The sequence below is a fragment of the Calidris pugnax genome, unplaced genomic scaffold, assembly GCF_001431845.1.
Source record: "Calidris pugnax isolate Ruff unplaced genomic scaffold, ASM143184v1 scaffold5, whole genome shotgun sequence".
In the NCBI taxonomy this organism is placed as follows: domain Eukaryota; kingdom Metazoa; phylum Chordata; class Aves; order Charadriiformes; family Scolopacidae; genus Calidris; species Calidris pugnax.
The window spans coordinates 1,917,776-1,930,700 of NW_015090814.1; the positions used below are offsets into that span (position 1 = coordinate 1,917,776).

General features: G+C 41.2%; 1 protein-coding gene across 1 annotated transcript in view; it reads right to left on the minus strand.

The window, feature by feature from the left end:
* Nucleotides 1-12,925, minus strand: part of LOC106886582 (25-hydroxycholesterol 7-alpha-hydroxylase) — a 154,630-nt gene that overhangs the window by 27,496 nt on the left and 114,209 nt on the right. The gene's annotated exons all lie outside the window — the stretch shown is intronic.

Consider the following 12,925-nt stretch of genomic DNA (forward strand, 5'->3'; position numbering starts at 1 on the left):
AGAGAAGAGTTTATCTGCGCTCCCAAAAAGAGCAATACAGCAAAGACAGACTCTGGTGGTGATGTGAGACAAACTGGGAGAAATGCTGACGAAAACAAACCACTCAACCAGTGAATATAGTGATTTTTTTTTTTTTTTTCACAGCAAAATGCAAACCTTTTGTTGAAAGCTTTTCATGTCAAGAACTTCTGGAATTTTAATAAAGATACATTTTTTTTCTGTAAAAGCATACTAGCTTTTTATTGATAAGAACTCTAACTTGTGTTGTAATCTGTTCATCACTGGAGCCTCTTCATTTTCCCCCTCTTCTAGAAATTTTATTTGGGTCATCCCCAAATATAAAAAAAAAAGTGACTACTCAACAATTCATTCAGTAGTTCTGAAATCTCACTCTCTACAAAATCCCATTCCTTTGCCATTTTTTAAGGCTACATTATCTCAACAACTGTAGGTTCACAGGGTACATATCATGTCTTCACACTTCAAAGTTGTGTGTTGAAGGACACGTTCATAAATTCAACAACTGCCTGTATTGAGTGGTTGGGACATTGTCTAAAAAGTCAAAGGGTGGGATAAGTACCATTGTGGGAAAATCATCTGAACAGTTTAAAAAATGGAAATAATCTGAAAACACCCTTTTGGCTCAAATTTTGTAAGAAGCTGAACATTTCCAGGATAGTCCTACACAAAATGTAAAGTTTCATAACAGGAGGGATAGGAGTCATGGCGAAGACAAGACCTGGCCAATACAACAATAATTCAGCAATATTAAAAGTTAATATACATTCACTGCTTATGGCCCCATCCTTGAAATCCTACTTTGTTTCTGCTCGGGGTGAGGTCAATAAGAGCAGCCACGACTACTCAACACTTTTCATGATCAAGCCCAAGGTTATTTTATTACCTTTTACATTTGAGATCACTTGCCCAGCCCATGGCTTTCATTTCCTTAATTAAGCTTTAATCAAAGGAAAAAAGTCTAGGAAGGGATGGTGAGAGGTTACTTATGCCGTGCCTCGTATCCCAAGCAGGGTTCTGTGCACCAGTATCTTCCCTCATATTTGTCTATGCTGTTCTTGAAGATACTCAGTAAGGGAGTCTCCACAGTCTCCCCAAGCAATCTATCCTTATTATCAGAAAGTTTCTCCTCATATTTAACCTTTATCTTCATGTTGTACCTCAAGCCCACTACTTCTCATTCTGCCTGTGAAGAATAAGAGAATAAATGATTCCCTTCACTTCAGCAGGAGCCCTTAATGTATTTAAAGGTACTTATTTACCTTCCAGTATTTCCTCATATCTATTTTCTAGACCTCTACACACTTATGCTGCTCCCTTCTTGATTTTCTAATGTTAGCTCACACCTTTCTCTATGGCAGTGCCCTGCACTGAGCTCAGAGGAGAAATTACCTCTTCCATCTCGAGGGCGACGCAGCCTCCCAGCACAACCTCAGCTTTCTCTGCAAATGCACCACCTTGTTGATAACAAAATCCCAGCTTGGGAACCAGTACAGCCCTCAGCCTTTTCCCAGAGAAAAGATCGTGGTCCTGTCCAGATGCTGTTGATTAGTCCTCTGTGTTTTCCAGTTCACCCTTAGGAACGCTAATCCCAAATAAACTTTGTCAACGTTATCTCTCATGGAAATATTGTTGATTTATAAAAGCACACAAGGCTATTCTTTAAACAGACTTTGTCAACATTATCTCTCATGGAAATATTGATTTATAAAAGCACACAAGGCTATTCTTCTGCTGGTTACACCACTTCAGCTCCTCTGCAGTGAAGGGAATAGGATGAGTGTAAATGAGAGGAGAATCCTTCTCATTTCCCTGGTTATTTGTATTCCAAAGGAGCAGATGCCTTCCAAATTATGCAAAAATCCACAGCGCATCTTGTACTATAGCAGATGAACAGGTTAATTTTTCTCTTTGCACATAATAAATCATAAGTGCTTTAACACCCATAGTCGCATTTCATGAACATAAACCTTCTGTTTAATAATGTCTGTTTACAACTAGAATCAGACATACAGTAATCTCTTGCCTGGGATAAACATTAATCCAGATCTGTCTAGAAAAATTATACAATTCATTACCATAAGTAATCTCTATTGTGCCCCATGCTTAACCTTCATCTTTTTGTTTTGTTTTTTTTTTTGTTTTTTTTTTTTTTCCCTGTCCTATAATCTTGCAAATCCACCGGCGGCGTATGATTGGCATCTGGTGTTAACGCAGCCCTTCACTGCACACAGCAAAGCTGAAAAAGCCCGACACGGACACGTCACCCGGCAGGGTACTGCCACTTCAGCTGACCACTTCTCAGCAACTTTCACCAAAGGGTGAAAAAAAAACCAAAACGACCCCGTCAGCCAAGGAGAAAAAGGTCTAGTAACATCCTTTGCCACCGAGGAGCCATTTTAACTGTCCAAACCGTAGTTACCATCCACAAAAATTAAAGGTATCGTGTGGTTTTCCCACCTCATCTCTGGTCAAACCATCACGTACCACGTCCACGCTGGAAGACACCGTGCCAGGGGACTTTAAGGAATGGAAATGGATGGGTACAGAAGTAGAACAAAAGCTATTGTGAACATGTCAAAGCAGTCTGAGATTATTCGCGGGCTCGATCACGATATTTAAGCAACAAGACATGACAGACAGTGTCTTTCCAGGGGCTTATGAACACTCTTAACTGTGAGGAAAAGAATGAGGCCAAAGGCTTCAACCCCAAGAAAGGTAATCCCCAGAAATGTGGTGTCTGGAGTGTCTTCTTGTATTATGAGAGAGAGAACACAGGAAACTAAGGACAGGAGAAAGCCAGTAAGTCTATCTTCTTCTTTTTTTTTTATTTTTTTAATTTAACAGTTACATTTTTGCCCCAGACCTGCTAAAGCATTAGGTGTTTTGTATCTATGAGGACGGAAAAAATTTTATCTTCCAAATACTTGTCTACAACACAATTTTTTTATACTTATAAAATTATGCATGCCTTAAATAACCAATCTAGATTATCTGCCTCAGTGACCTCCTGGAACTCCAAATTTTCCAGGTTGAATATACGTGGCATGAAAAAGTATTCCCATCAGTATTCCCTGCAGAACAAGCCAGATGAAAGGTTTAGCAATACACAATCTACATTTGAATTCTCAGCTTAAACACTTCCTACGGAGGGAAGGACCACGTGCTGCTCCTATCTGATCGCTATTTGGAGGCTTATGTGGAGTAAATAGATGAATCAGGCCAAGTCTTGACAGAGAGATGCAGACACGGATTGACTCAGAGGAGAAGAAGAAACAAGAGCCCTGGGATGGAAAAAAACCTCATGCTGATGCCGCCTAGACCTTCGTCTGGGCAAAGTGATTTCATGCTGCAGTGCTGATAACCTTCTCTTTTTTAATAGGACAAAGATCACTCGTGAAAGAAAAGGAGAAGGACTCAGGAAAAAGTCGCAAATACACTTTTGAGCACACCAAGGAGAGAAGAGTTTATCTGCGCTCCCAAAAAGAGCAATACAGCAAAGACAGACTCTGGTGGTGATGTGAGACAAACTGGGAGAAATGCTGACGAAAACAAACCACTCAACCAGTGAATATAGTGATTTTTTTTTTTTTTTTCACAGCAAAATGCAAACCTTTTGTTGAAAGCTTTTCATGTCAAGAACTTCTGGAATTTTAATAAAGATACATTTTTTTTCTGTAAAAGCATACTAGCTTTTTATTGATAAGAACTCTAACTTGTGTTGTAATCTGTTCATCACTGGAGCCTCTTCATTTTCCCCCTCTTCTAGAAATTTTATTTGGGTCATCCCCAAATATAAAAAAAAAAGTGACTACTCAACAATTCATTCAGTAGTTCTGAAATCTCACTCTCTACAAAATCCCATTCCTTTGCCATTTTTTAAGGCTACATTATCTCAACAACTGTAGGTTCACAGGGTACATATCATGTCTTCACACTTCAAAGTTGTGTGTTGAAGGACACGTTCATAAATTCAACAACTGCCTGTATTGAGTGGTTGGGACATTGTCTAAAAAGTCAAAGGGTGGGATAAGTACCATTGTGGGAAAATCATCTGAACAGTTTAAAAAATGGAAATAATCTGAAAACACCCTTTTGGCTCAAATTTTGTAAGAAGCTGAACATTTCCAGGATAGTCCTACACAAAATGTAAAGTTTCATAACAGGAGGGATAGGAGTCATGGCCAAGACAAGACCTGGCCAATACAACAATAATTCAGCAATATTAAAAGTTAATATACATTCACTGCTTATGGCCCCATCCTTGAAATCCTACTTTGTTTCTGCTCGGGGTGAGGTCAATAAGAGCAGCCACGACTACTCAACACTTTTCATGATCAAGCCCAAGGTTATTTTATTACCTTTTACATTTGAGATCACTTGCCCAGCCCATGGCTTTCATTTCCTTAATTAAGCTTTAATCAAAGGAAAAAAGTCTAGGAAGGGATGGTGAGAGGTTACTTATGCCGTGCCTCGTATCCCAAGCAGGGTTCTGTGCACCAGTATCTTCCCTCATATTTGTCTATGCTGTTCTTGAAGATACTCAGTAAGGGAGTCTCCACAGTCTCCCCAAGCAATCTACCCTTATTATCAGAAAGTTTCTCCTCACATTTAACCTTTATCTTCATGTTGTACCTCAAGCCCGCTACTTCTCATTTTGCCTGTGAAGAATAGGAGAATAAATGATTCCCTTCACTTCAGCAGGAGACCTTAATGTATTTAAAGGTACTTATTTATCTTCCAGTATTTCCTCATATCTATTTTCTAGACCTCTACACACTTATGCTGCTCCCTTCTTGATTTTCTAATGTTAGCTCACACCTTTCTCTATGGCAGTGCCCTGCACTGAGCTCAGAGGAGAAATTACCTCTTCCATCTCGAGGGCGACGCAGCCTCCCAGCACAACCTCAGCTTTCTCTGCAAATGCACCACCTTGTTGATAACAAAATCCCAGCTTGGGAACCAGTACAGCCCTCAGCCTTTTCCCAGAGAAAAGATCGTGGTCCTGTCCAGATGCTGTTGATTAGTCCTCTGTGTTTTCCAGTTCGCCCTTAGGAACGCTAATCCCTCCTTTGCGGGCTTGCAGCCGCTCCTCGGTTGGCATTATCCACAAACATAAACACTTTTTTTTCCTGTATTCACGTAAGAAGGATGGGAATAAAGATGGGAATATGAAGTCCACCGGTATTTCGTTTTACCGCTATCACAAACATATTTATGCTGCACACTAAATGACTTTACCTATGAGAACCCAACGACTCTCGCCTAATATCCACCTCTTTCATAAGCCATTTCTCCACTTTAATATACTGCCTCGCTGCAACACATGTTAAAACTGTACACAGTAAGAAGCTCATAGTAGGAAATCATATTAACCGTCTGGCCTAGAAATGACAAGTGAAGTGTGGATAAGAATGTCAGCACTCCCCACAGAAATATATTCCAACAGGCAGAAATCATTCCTTACGTAATAAAGAGCAAAGAAATAAATTCAGGAAATCTCAGAAACAGTGGTGGGACATTATCACGTTGAAAAAACCCTGGTAACAAGGAAAGCGAGGAGAATGTTAGATGGAAAGATATTGTCACTTCTGTGTGCAACAACTGTATTTTCTTTGAGTATGTAGTATACAGTTTCAGACGTAAAGAAAAAAAATATTGTAAAAATCAAATATTAGAAGCACAGGAACCATAGGATGGTTCAGATTGGAAGGGACCTTAAAGATCATCAAGTTCCAACCCCCCTGCCCTGGGCAGGGACACCTCCCACCAGACCAGGTTGCTCCAAGCCCCATCCAGCCTGGCCTTGAACCCCTCCAGGGATGGGGCCTCCACAGCTTCTCTGGGCAACCTGTTCCAGTGTCTCACCACCCTCACAGCAAAGAATTTCTTCCTGAGATCTCATCTCAATCTCCCCTCTTTCAGTTTAAAACCATTGTTCCTCATCCTATCACTATACTCCCTGATCAAGAGTCCATCCCCGTCTCTCCTGTAGCTCCTTCAAGGACTGGAAGGGACTCTATTTTTCCTTCCCTCTTCTTATATGTGCTTCTACACTCTTTCCTCAAATCCCTGTGTTGAGAAAAAAAAATCCCAGCTTGGGAACCAGTACAGCCCTCAGCCTTTTCCCAGAGAAAAGATCGTGGTCCTGTCCAGATGCTGTTGATTAGTCCTCTGTGTTTTCCAGTTCGCCCTTAGGAACGCTAATCCCTCCTTTGCGGGCTTGCAGCCGCTCCTCGGTTGGCATTATCCACAAACATAAACACTTTTTTTTCCTGTATTCACGTAAGAAGGATGGGAATAAAGATGGGAATATGAAGTCCACCGGTATTTCGTTTTACCGCTATCACAAACATATTTATGCTGCACACTAAATGACTTTACCTATGAGAGCCCAACGACTCTCGCCTAATATCCACCTCTTTCATAAGCCATTTCTCCACTTTAATATACTGCCTCGCTGCAACACATGTTAAAACTGTACACAGTAAGAAGCTCATAGTAGGAAATCATATTAACCGTCTGGCCTAGAAATGACAAGTGAAGTGTGGATAAGAATGTCAGCACTCCCCACAGAAATATATTCCAACAGGCAGAAATCATTCCTTACGTAATAAAGAGCAAAGAAATAAATTCAGGAAATCTCAGAAACAGTGGTGGGACATTATCACGTTATAAAAACCCTGGTAACAAGGAAAGCGAGGAGAATGTTAGATGGAAAGATATTGTCACTTCTGTGTGCAACAACTGTATTTTCTTTGAGTATGTAGTATACAGTTTCAGACGTAAAGAAAAAAAATATTGTAAAAATCAAATATTAGAAGCACAGGAACCATAGGATGGTTCAGATTGGAAGGGACCTTAAAGATCATCAAGTTCCAACCCCCCTGCCCTGGGCAGGGACACCTCCCACCAGACCAGGTTGCTCCAAGCCCCATCCAGCCTGGCCTTGAACCCCTCCAGGGATGGGGCCTCCACAGCTTCTCTGGGCAACCTGTTCCAGTGTCTCACCACCCTCACAGCAAAGAATTTCTTCCTGAGATCTCATCTCAATCTCCCCTCTTTCAGTTTAAAACCATTGTTCCTCATCCTATCACTATACTCCCTGATCAAGAGTCCATCCCCGTCTCTCCTGTAGCTCCTTCAAGGACTGGAAGGGACTCTATTTTTCCTTCCCTCTTCTTATATGTGCTTCTACACTCTTTCCTCAAATCCCTCCTCTTCTTCCAAAACTTCCCCACTCTGTTTTCCATTTCACTTGCACCCTTTCACAGAATCACAGAATGATATGGGGTTGGAAGGGATCTCTGGAGGTCATCTAGTCCAACCCCCTGCCAGAGCAGGTCCACCTAAAGCAGGTTGCACAGGAATATGTCCAGGTGGGTTTGAATGTCTCCAGAGAAGGAGACTCCACCATCTCTCTGGGCAGCCTGTTCCAGTGCTCTGCCACCCTCAAAGTAAAGGAATTCCTCCTCATGTTTAGATGAAACTTCTTACATTCAAGTTTGTGCCCATTTCCTCTTGTCCTGTCACTGGGCACCACTGAGAAAAGACTGGCCCCATCCTCCTGACACCCACCCTTTCAGTATTTATAGGCATTGATCAGATCTCACCTCAGCCTTCTCTTCTCCAGACTAAAAAGACCCAAGTCCCTCAGCCTTTCCTCATCAGAGAGATGCTCCAGGCCCCTCACCATCTTTGTAGCCCTCTGCTTTCCCTCCTCCTCCCCTGAGCTCTGCCCCTGCCTGCAATAACACACCTGGGTCTTTTCCAAGTCAGACTTTCTCATAGCTCCTAGTTGGATAAATCCTGTCCCTGCCTTAATAAGCTGCCACAATTAGGGAGCAACAAACCTGATTACTTGCAAATTTATTTTCCTAGGTGTGGGTAGTGATACTTTTCACATTACCACGCATAATTCATGCTACACACCATGTAACAGCAGCCCAGTGGAGTATCTGGTCTGAAGTGAGCAGATATGAAATGCAGTTTTTTCATTGAGCATTCCTGAGTAGTGATGGCATGAATGTAAACCTCTCAGTATGAGGGAATTTCTGAAGTATCTTACAAAACATTTTTCTTTTTAAAGATTAAAAAAAAAATATCTTAAATGTATTTGCCACAAAACAGGTGCTTTTCAGTTCTATTTAACAAATATCAGAATGAAGACAGTCGCAGCCTTCTCAGCCTGCAGGTTTTCCTAGGACACCAAAAGGACTGACGAGAGGGACTGTTGTGCCCTCTCTTCCTTGGGGAGATTTGCAGAGCTGCCCTGCAGCCACCCTGTGAGCCGGGCAGTGGGACACGCATCTGCCCTGGTTTGAGGTAAAACAGAACCTATTTTCAGCAATTTTAATTTTCATCTAACCCTCTTCTAACTAACTGAACTCTCTGAAATTAAGGGGATATTTTTCTGACAGTATCTGCTTCCAGAGTGATGAGATCTGATTTTTCGTAATTTATACCAAGGAATGGTATGCAGAGAGGCTCTTGATTAAACTTACTGCTATAACAATCAAGGTCAGCTAATTTCATTATTTGCCTCATTGGAGGGTCAGAGCGTAGAGGGGTCCCACCGGTGGGGAGGAGCAGACAGGACAGGTGGCATAGAGGGGTCTCCTACCAGTGGGGAGGAGCGGAGAGGACAGGTGACCCCAAACTGACCAACGGGCTATTCCATCCCATCTACCCCATGCCCAGTATAAAAGCTGAGGGATCAAAGGGTCAGCTTTCTTTCTGCAATGACCAGTGTTTGAGGACTGTGTCTGTTCGTCCACCTTTGATCCTAATCTGAGCATTCCTGAATCCAGATCCAGAAATCCGCCTTTGATCCTAATCTGAACATTCCTGAATCCAGATCCAGAAACCAGTTCCCATCCATCGCTGAGTCCAGTCTGGGACTTCCCCAGTGCCTGCCAGTGAAGTGGTCATCATCCTGGGAAATCGATACAGCTTTGTATAGATTGTATTTATTTCATTAATTTCTTTTTATTATTTCATTAATATTTTCATTAGTTTAGTTCCTTTTCAAGCTTTCTCTTTTCTGTCTCATCCCCCTCTTCCTGAAAAGAGATGGTCTCCATTCTCTGAAGAGGACACAAGTCAAAGAGAGCATCTGTTGCTCATCTCAGTGGTCAGCCCAACCCAAACCATGACGGAGTCTCACAGACAATCTCTGCCCAACCTCCCCCTGGGGTGCTCTCATCTGCTTTTCCCTCTCCCGAGCCTAAACTCTTCTGAGCCCGTAACAGATGTATTATGTATTAATTTAAGAACTTCAGTGTATTGCCTGAAAACAATTGAGCCTAAAACTCTTCTGAGCCCGTAACAGATGTAATATGTATTAATGTAAGAACTTCAGTGTATTGCCTGAAAACAATGGTATGATGCTTGGAAAGTATATTCCTTTAATTGGTCTGGAGCTGCCCCTCTTAAATATTTATGTAAACTGTGTTGTGTCTGAGGGCATAAGGGTTAAACCTAAATGAAGCTCCTGGTTTTGTGTTTGTTTGAGTTCTCTGGAATGTACAGCACCCTTGTCGATTTTAGGTAACCTAACTAATTCCAGTTTTAGGTAAATAAAGAATACATACTCATTCTGCGGTCACAGAAAATCACATTATTAATTGAAGATCATAAGATGGAACAGTAACTGAGACATTGTAGGTTTGAACATGTTTTAAATCCCTCTGCTGTGAAAGATGGAGTAGAAAATATAAATACAATTCTCATTTTTTAATTAAATTGAGTAAATGTCAACTTGGGGACTGTAATCAGAGCCATTACAATTGCAAACGATTATTTGTTTCATTGTTTTCCTAAGCTGTTTCCTGCACAACATAATACTTGGGTTATAAAAGGATCACCTTTCTGAAGAGTCCAAGACTTGTCCGTCCCAGATTTACTTAAATATATTATCATTTTCTTTTCCTCCCAAAATAGATACCAAAAGAGAAATTGCACAATTTCCTACTCCGGTTCAAGGGTATAGGACAGATTTAAACTCCCTGGTGCAAGTAACACTAATTTCCATTTTCTGTCAAGTTAAAGGCTTGAACTTGAAAATTAGAAATTTCATTTAAGAAATGTTCAATATTTTCCAGCCAGCTATTCCAACTGAGTACTATTAAACCTGTTTTGAAGCCCCACATAATTAAGTGCTGAATCCCAAACAGCAGAAGAGGCAGCTGCCTATACATGGGACACAAAATTCATGAAAACATCAAAGCTTCCTGAAATCTTAAAAGTTTAAAACATTTCTGTTGGGGAGATAATGAGCTTTATAGGTTCTGATAAAAAGAAAGTAGATGCAGCCAGAGAGAGAATCAAAGATTCAGGACATCTCATCCGTGTTACTGGGCAGAAAAAGATACAAACTTGGGACTACGGCCAGGTGGTTCCCCCCTTCATCATTCCCATTGCTGGAAAGCCTCCAAGACTGACTGGTATGGAAAGCTGTAGGTGTGGGTGTCTTAGAGTACACTCAACACTCAAGGGTGGTCTCTCATGTGGCTGGCTACTTGGCCTAGCAGCTAGCCCATTTGCACCTCGAATTTTGTCATATGACTGATGCTGAATAGACAGAAAGCCCAGATTTCTTCCTGGAAGAGCTTGAATATTGCTTGCCAGACGGCAGCTGGATCTGTAGGAAGTCTGAAAATCCTCTAACTCAGGTTGCCAGTGAAGTTGATGGGAGATGTTGGATCTTGTGAACGCCCCGGCTGTCAGACCCTGATGGGATAAGCCACCTCAGATAGATCATAGATGTATCTTGCAATCTTATTTCCATCTCTATGCCTGAATCCTAAAGAATGTACTTCCCATTGTCTCGGTATTAAAATATTTGGAATTCAGTCAGATTCTGCAATTTTTCTTTGTTCCAACTGAAAGGCACCGTGTCTTACAAGTACAATGGACTCTTATTATACCAAAAGGTGGACGTCAACAGCATCGTAAGCTGATGGAGAAATGTGCAAAATATGGACTCACTGAAGTCAATATGAGCCTGACTGTTCAGACTAATTGTAAAAAGATTTCATGTCATGTGCTGCACCGAGAAGTCAAGTATGGGGTGTGTCCTGAATTTCATAGTAAAATCTACACGCTATCCCATTGTTCATAAGCAACTGGTGACTTCATAAGGATGATGAGAAGTGCACCAAAGGCATGGCCAGAGGCTGCATTGGCCATGCTGAATTTTGTTTTGAGGGGTGGCAGGAATCCTGAGCAACAGGTTCTACCTTGGGTATAAACTTGAGGCTTTATGGAAGGAATTTAAGTTCTCCAACACCAGTAATTTTTCCATTTATATGCTGTATTATGTACCTTTGACTTTATTATTTTTCAATTAGAAAAAAAAAAACCCTAAGAAAATGAAAATTAGAAATAAAAGGTTATCAGTAAAAAAATTTAACATTTCAATTCCGAGCATTTGCACCATTCTGATCCAATGTAGCCTTCTGTTAATGATACATCTGTCATTTTATTGACACCCCTAAAGAGCTTTATTCTCTTTTCTAATTAAGAGACAAAGCTGATTATGTCAATCTATGAACTGACATCTGAGTGCTTTTGTTATAATGTAAGAAACAGTGAATATGACTATTGTTATGCTAAAACAAAAAACTTGGGAATTTTAACTGGGAAACCCAAGATAGCAAAATATATAATGGTTAAATTAAAGCAGATTCTTCCTATTCATGCAAAATGCACGTGATTGTATTATATAATTAAATGAAGATACTGTGTGAAAAATTAATTCCCAGTAATAGAAAACATAAAGCAACAGTGATACATAATGTGCCTGACTAAAATATGTGAGGAGAAATCATCAGATCATAAAATATCTCAAACAAATAAATGACAGACTAAGCCATCAATCCTCAAGGAAAAATTAAGCTATTAAATAATCCAAAATGCTTGCATGTCAGGACATGATTTCAGCTCCATCCTGCTGCTAAATCAAAGATACCTGCTCAGTGGGCTCTCCCATGCAAGGGAATACATCTGGAAGAATTCTCCAGTAATTGGTAGTGCAGAGAATATCCAGTTTTCACCACTTCCCCCAAGCTACCATAAACATTCTTCTGGTTGTGAACCAGAACTACCTGCAATGACTGCTCAACCTGGTGAACTGATAGGTATTTTAAAGACAAAACTGGGATGGGATGAAATGTTCACAGAATCACAGAATGATAGAGGTTGGAAGGGACCTCTGGAGATCATCCAGTCCAACCCCCTGCCAGAGCAGGTCCACCCAGAGCAGGTTGCACAGGAACGTGTCCAGGTAGGTTTGAATGTCTCCAGAGAAGGAGACTCCACCATCTCTCTGGGCAGCCTGTCCCAGGGCTCTGCCACCCTCACAGGAAAGAAATTCCTCCTCATGTTTAGACAGAACGTCGTATATTCAAGTTTGTGCCCATTTCCTCTTGTCCTGTACCTGGGCACCACTGAGAAAAGACTGACCCCATCCTCCTGACACCCACCCTTTAAGTATTTATAAGCATTGATCAGATCTTGCCTCAACCTTCTCTTCTCCAGGCTAAAAAGACCCAAGTCCCTCAACCTTTCCTCACAAGAGCAATGTTCTAGTCCCCTCATCATCTTCGTAGCCCTTTGATACACCCTCTCCAGCAGTTCCCTGCCCTTCTTGAACTGGGGAGCCCAGAACTGGACACATTCACTATTGTAGGAAGGTCTTTGTGTCTGGATGGCCACAGGTAAGATTCTGGAACAATCTCACACACAACAGCACTCATTGCTTCAATCTGTCCTACCTAAAAAGCCAGGGAGAAGACAGCAGCAGGCAAACCCCACAGAATCAGATGTTCTTCAATATTTTGGGATGTTAGCAGTTTTCAGACTTGAAGATAACATGAAACAGTTTTCTCCTTGGTTGTAATTAAAG